Raw genomic sequence first — 7,957 nt, 5'->3', positions numbered from 1 at the left:
AAGAATGGAAAGGAAAAATCCTTTGCTTTCATGCAGGATTTCCCGAAAGAAAGCGAGGTCATTGCTTTGATATTTTGAATCCCACTCGGCAAATCAAATTGTAAAATGACATTTGCATTTATATCAAAAGCTTTTATTTCAGCGAATGAACTTGTGATTCTACCGACACAGGACTTGAGCAAAAAAAAGAGTGCGATTCATTATCAAACTGTTTTTCACCAACAGACACTACTGTCTCTTTTGTGTGCTTTAAAGAAAAGCAATTGAAAAATCAGATGTTATTCAAAACTCTTGTTGGAAATGTTATAATCTTAAAGGTAATATTTCTATGCCTCTTGGTTTCTTTGTTAGATCGTTATCCTATATCTGAAATTTTTTTATCATTCTTTATATTTTGATGTCTGTGAAATCATGGATACACTTCAGAATGGGGGAAGTGTGTGAATGGTTGGTTTAAAGACTTCAAAGGTCGCTCATGAATGGCAGAGGCAAGGGACAGTGACATTGCCCTATCAAGCTGGACAACCCTAGAGAGTGACCACATATACATATGATCAATTCCCCAAGCCCCCTCTCAACCCAAGCTAGGACCAAGGAGGGCCCGAAAATGGCTGTTGATGACTCAGCAAATAGACCTATAGGCTCCCCCAAACTCCTCATCATTAGCTCACAAGGATGTTTAGGTTGCAATGACCAAAGGAACCAAGGAGCTTGAGCGAGACTCGAACCTCAGTCTGGCGTTCACCAGTCAGGGACGTTACCAATTCGGCCTCCACAACCCTATTCAGAATAGTTTGCAATTGTCAGGTCAATTCAAAATAATGGGGTATAATAAGGTGGCAAAATTGTATCGAAGAAAAAAATCCAATAACTTACCAATGGAATGTGAAATCATTTATCAAAATAGAAAAAAAAAATGAAATTTTCATTTAGAAAAAAAATCCTTTTCTCAAAATAAAATCCTATACATATACATTTCTAGATTTTATCATTGCTGGATTTGTATATATAGAGAAGACTCTTTAGCTATGGTGAGCAGTTCTATTAGGAGAAGAACACTCCAAAATCAAGCAATTGTTCTCTAGTCTTGGGTAATACCATAGCCTCTGTATCATAGTCTTTCACTGCCTTAGGGGGACATTTCTCTTGCTAAAGGATACACTCGGGCACACTATTCTATCTTATTTCTGTTCCTTTTGTTTTTTCATATTTTTTATAGTTAATATATGAAAGACTTATTATTTGTTGTTACTTTTCTTTAAACATTTTATTCGAATTGTTAAACACTTTCCTTTTTGTTTATTTATTTTCTTATTTCCTTTCCTTACTGGGCTATTATCCCTGTTGGAGCCCTTGGGGTTATACCATCCTGCTTTTCCAACTAGGGTTGTAGCTTAGCAGGTAATAATAATAATAATAATAATAATAATAATAATAATAATGTCCTAATTCTTGTATAAAGATATGTGTTGTACGTCAAGGTAAATGAACTCTATAATCATGAGAATTCCACAAAACCTATAACTCAGCATGTTGTAGTAGCAAGATTGCATTTTGATAGCGAGGGGTAGTTAGTTGCCTTTGCGCATTTTTTGAGACAAGTCGCTCGCCTGAGAGTGTCGGTTGTACATTATAATGTACTTACTAACCTTCTGTAATAAAGTGAAAGAAACCCATGTTCCAATGTCTCATCATCCTTCAACATGGGACAATAATGATAACAATAATAATAATAATATCTGTATTAAAAATCAATGGTATGATCTTTTTTTAATATCCGCAGTGGAAATGAAGATAATAACATTCCCTTTATATTCATATAGAAACCAAATGTTTGCCATTCTGTGTGATTGCTTTCCGGTCATCCAAAGTAAATTAGTTAATTTGATAATCAAAACTTCATTGTTCAATCTAACATATTTATTGAACATCCTTTATCTTTATTATATTTGGCGTATCCAAATGAAATAACATTTGAAAGGTTAATCTACAGTTCAATTAATTCAATTACTTCAAATGTTGGATTACCGTAAGTAATTTTCTCGAAATATTCATAAACAAAATTGTTTTTCAAATGTATTTTTCCTTTTAAATTAACAATATCTCTATATATCATTTTAAATCACCGATTCGGTTTTCTGATGCAATAGTTGTTACTGAGTGAATAACCAAATAATAATAATAATAATAATAATAATAATAATAATAATAATAATAATAATAATAATAATAATAATTTCAATAATAATAATAATAATAATAATAATAATAATAACAAGAATAATAATAATAATAATGATGATAATGATAATAATAAAAATGTTCCTAATCTGTTTGAATTAACTTTTTATTAATATTTATTTTCTACAGGGAAAACATAATCTCGACTTTAGTACTTGATACAATAGTTCTTACTATGTGAATTAACAACTAAATCTTTCTACGTTAAAGAAACGATTCGATTTGGTTGAAATTTCCAAAAATCTTTTCAATATGTTTCACTTATTTTCTTATTATCAATTATTTAAAAACTGGGAAATCCTAATCTCGCCTTTATTAAGCTTTAATAACTACCAGTTTTATGTTAATTTCTATTTTAACGACAAACCATTTAAGTGGTTGATGACTTTAGACATAATATACAATTCCTTCAACTTTTTATTTGATGGAACACGAAATCATTATGAGGATGCAGATATAATTATAATCCCTTTAGATACTGATGATTAAATTATGTTAATTAGAATATCATTATGAATTATCATTACACTCCAAGAAATAGTGTATGATGACATTGAGGAATAGCAATGCTATTGAGAAAAACAAACAAAGATCATAAAAGAGAAAGTGTAAATAAATATGTGAATCTAAATATTTAGATGATGATACGAACTCTTGAAAGAAATTGTACATTATTGGATAAGAAAAACGTCTAATATGTAATAATGTTAATCAAAATTAAGTGAAAAGACTACCACTATGAACAAAATATTAACTTAGGGGTTGCGGTGGCCGATGTGGTAACGTGCCTAACTGGTGAACGCCAGACTGGGGTTCGAGTCCCGCTCAAACTCGTTAGTTGGTCGCTGCAACCTCACCATCCTTGTGAACTAAGGATGGGGGTTTTGGGGAAGCCTATAGGTTTGACTGCTGAATCATCAGCAGCCATATCCTGGCCCTCCTTGGTCCTAGCTTGGGTGGAGAAGGGGGCTTGGGTGTTGATCATATGCATATATGGTCAGTCTCTAGGGTATTGTCCTGCTCGATAGGGCAATGCCACTGTCCCTTGACTCTGCCATTCATGAGCGGCATTTAAACCTTTAAACCTGTTGATTTAAGACGAATTTCCCTGGAAAGGCGATGGGGAAAGAAGTTGAAAATTAATCTCATGTCAGGAATTTCTTTCGTAAAATAAAGAAAAAGAAAAATTACCGGGGCTCTGATAGTGGAAAAACAATCCAAATCTGCTCGCATCCTAACAAAGGATCTTTGAACCGGAATCAATTAAAATTCCTTTCTCTTTCGACCAAAAACATTCGACGAATAATAGGCTACTTTATTGGGAATCAGATTTTGTGTATTATTTCACATTTCCTAGATCCCACTAAGCTCCACGAGGCACTAGAGGAGTTGGATTGATTGATTGATTTATGGTTTTCTGGCATCCTGACGTCTAAGGTCATTGACGCCTGAAGAAGAGTTGGAAGACACCGGCCTACATGACTGAGGACTATGAAGCTTGGAGTAGGAGATAATAAATGGAGAATTATTCAATTAAAAGCTCAAAATAGAGACGACTGGCGAAATCTAACCGAAGCCCTTTGCGTCAATAGGCGTAGGAGGAGATGATGATGATGAGACCCTTTGCGTCAATGGGCGTAGGAGGAGATGATGATGATGATAATGGTGAGGATGCCGTCTCCTTGTTTTATCATATCTGTATAAAGTGTATTATGAGATTCACGTATGTCAATTGAAAGAAAAATCTATATAAAAATAGCAATTATGTTATAAGGGTCTTCAGCATGCATGCATTTACATACACGAATAAAATCAGAATGAACGTCTCCTTAATGTAATTTTAATGCTGTATTAGCATCCTGCCTTTCATCCTTTGATAAGAATACACGGGCGTCTCGTTATGCCCTTAAATTTCATTATTATTTTTTTTTTTTTTACAAATAACTTTAATTGCTTTTCGTACCATCAAAGTGGGAGGGAAAGACCAAGAGCAGTAAGTTCGAGGAAACAGAATTGATGGTCATACTCCCCTATACGATAAGGAGCAAGTTTCCGGCTATATTTATATACAGCATATATATATATATATTTATATATATATATATATATATATATATATATATATAAATATATATGTGTGTGTGTGTGTGTGTGCGCGTGTGTGTGTGTGTATGTATGTATATATATATATATATATATATATATATATATATATATATATATATATATATATATATATATATATATGTATATATATAAATATATATATACATATATATAAGGTGTATATATACATATATACATATATATATATATATATATATATATATATATATATATATATATATGTTTATATATATACATATATATGCACATATATATTTATGTGTATATTTACATATAAGGTGTATATATACATATATATATATATATATATATATATATATATATATATATATATGTGTGTGTGTGTGTGTGTGTATATATAAATATATATATACATAAATATAAGGTGTATATATACATATATACATATATATATATATATATATATATATATATATGTGTGTGTGTGTGTGTATATATAAATATATATATACACATATATATACATACATATGCATATATATATATATATACATATATATATATATATATATATATATATATATATATATATATATATATATATATGTATATATATATATATATATATATATATATATATATATAAATATATACACATACATATATAATGTATATTTGTGAGTGTGTGCCTTAGTGTCAACAGAATTAAACTTTAAGGTAAACTATTCTAATGAGGTGTAGCCAGCCCAATACTACTTTCTCCCAGCAAAGAAAACTTTCTCGCTTCCAGTTACTGCTCCACTTTCTCGAAGTTCTAAATGAGCCATAAATTCCGTGAAACTTTACTCGTTTGTTGCTAAAGAGAAATGTAGCAAAATGTAGGCTACAACACAAAAGGGGAACTAGAGGAATAGGCTCTGTACGGAGGAGTCCATTATATAAAGATTTTGTCGATGTATAGCCTTCATGGATATTTTTTTTAGCTTGTTTTTCACTGTTTAGTACTTCTTTGTGTATTTTTATATTCATAACGCTTTGGTTTATTATAATAATCTTTCCTTTAGAATGTGAATACCTTTGCAAACTGCATATTTACCAAACTGGTCATAATTCCCCAAAGTGGAATTGAAACATTATAATCATAGCTTCCTTTTCAAAGTATAAAATCCCATCACCTTTATTATAATCATCTCAAAAAGATGATTATTGGAGAAGCATATAATTCATAAAACTTCCCCCCCAAAAATATTCTTTATTAGGAGAATAGGGATCTAAAGGACAAATTAAAGTCTCCCGTTAATTGGAACTGAACTTCAGCAAAGATAAATCCCTTATTACTCTAAGATATCCTCTTGAATAATTTGGGATGCACTTCCTATGCATGTTCAAAGGGTCAAAGGCCTCTCATGAATAGTAGAGGCAAGGGACAGTGACATTACCCTATCAAGCATGACAATGGGTGGTGCCATAGCCTCTGTACCATGGTCTTCCACTGTCTTGGGTTAGAGTTCTCTTGCTTGAGGGTACACTCGGGCACACTATTTTATCTTCTTTCTCTTCCTCGTGTTTTTTAAAGTTTTTAAAGTTTATATGGGAAATATATGTTTCTATGTTGTTACTGTTCTTAAAATATTTTATTTTTTCTTGTTTCCTTTCCTCATTGGGCTATTTTCTCGGTTGGGGCCCCTGGGCTTAGTATCCTGCTTTTCCAACTAGAGTTATATCTTAGTAAGTAGTAGTAATAATAATAATAATAATAAGAAGAAGAAGAAGAAGAAGAAGAAGAAGAAGGAGAATAATAATAATAATAATATTAATAAAAATAATAATAATAATAATAATGCTCTAGACTCTAGAGACTGACCATATACATATGATCAGCGCCCAAGCTCCCTCTTCACCCATGCTAGGAATAAGGAGGACCAGGCAAAGGCTGCTGATGATTCTGCAGGTAGGCCTATTGGCTCTCCTAAACCCCGCATCTTTAGCTCACAAGGACGATGGGGTTGTAGTGACCGCTTATACTCGTTGGTTTCTTTAGTCGCTGCAATCTTACCATCCTTATGAGCTAATAAGGATGGGGCGTTTGGGGGAGCCTATAGGTCTATCTGCTGAGTCATCAGTCTTAGCTTGAGTGGAGAGGAGGCTTGGGCGCTGATCTAATATGTATGGTTAGTCTCTATGACATTGTCCAGCTTGATAGGGTAATATCACTGTCCCTTGCCTCTGCTCTTCATAATCACCATTTAAACCTTTAAAATAGTCATTTTTAGTCTTGTCGGTTTATTTTAAGTATTACTTGGTAAATGTAAAATGTAACTATTTCGGAAAAATATGCTTTATACCATATTTTCTATATTATAGAAGTAAAATTGAATACTATTTGAATAAAAATTACTTCTAACAGTTAGAAAATTATGGGAAAATAAAGTTTGTTGACTATCATCATCTCCTCCTACGCCTATTGACGCAAAAAGCCTCGATTAGATTTAGCCAGTCGTCTCTATCTTGAGATTTTAAATCATCACTTCTCCATTCATTATCTACTTCGCACTTCATAGCCCTCACTCATGTAGGCCTGGGTCTTCCAACTCTGCTAGTGCCTTGTGGAGCCCAACTGAACGCTTGACTATATTAAGAAAAAAAAAGTGGTAAATAGAGTTCAACGGTAAGTTTAGTATATTTTGAAGGCAAAATTTATCACATTTCTAAACTGGTAACTCCCTTTAAAGCCGCAACAGGATGAGTGTAATTCCAGGAAGGGCGTTGAGGACCAGATGGTGAAGGAAAAGGAGCAAGGTAAATTGTATGACCTACTTGAGTAAATATAGGGAGGCAGACAGAACGAGAGAGAGAGAGAGAGAGAGAGAGAGAGAGACTTTGCTCGTAAAATCCGTATTAAAGAAAACTTTAATCATAAGAAAAGTGAAATATATGAATTAGTTTAAAGTTTTCTGACGTTGTGATATAGAATGTCATCAAGTTAGGCTGGTATGAATACAAAAACATAATAATGATGTAAACGTTTCCTTCGTATTTGGCCGAACAAGATAAGTGACATTAATAGGCAATTTGAAAATGATAACTGCCACTGTTTTAACTAATTTAGAATTAAAAACCATCAGAAGAAATAGCAAAATTAATAGTAATATCAAACTCAATATCTCTAATCGATATACGGGAAAGACAAAGAAAATTTATCTTTTCTCATCGATTGGACTTTTAGTTCACAAAAAAAAAAAAAAAAAAAAAAGATGAAGTATGGCCTCCTTGGTGAGTTATCAGTCATCCTTTGTCTTTGAGGATTAAGGATATTTTTAATATTTTTTTATCGTCAACGTGATGTAACGTTGACAATATCCCGTAGAATAATGATTTTGTGATTGATGGTCACTAAGTATCATACCGTACTTTAATCATAAAGATTATATATTTTTTTTCCTTCTTTCGTTCTTTCTTTATCCATACTTCAGTATCATTAATTTCAGTATCCTACATTATATCGATCGTATGTTAAGCTTCAAGTATTATATAAAAGAAAAAAAAAATATTTTTTTTACTTATATATTAAATTCATCTTCGTCATTTAGGGGCTATGACTGATTGTCAAGGAGCCCCCGTCCGGTAA

This window comes from Palaemon carinicauda, chromosome 2, assembly GCF_036898095.1.
Source record: "Palaemon carinicauda isolate YSFRI2023 chromosome 2, ASM3689809v2, whole genome shotgun sequence".
Taxonomy (NCBI): Eukaryota; Metazoa; Arthropoda; class Malacostraca; order Decapoda; family Palaemonidae; genus Palaemon; species Palaemon carinicauda.
This window is presented reverse-complemented; position numbering follows the sequence as displayed.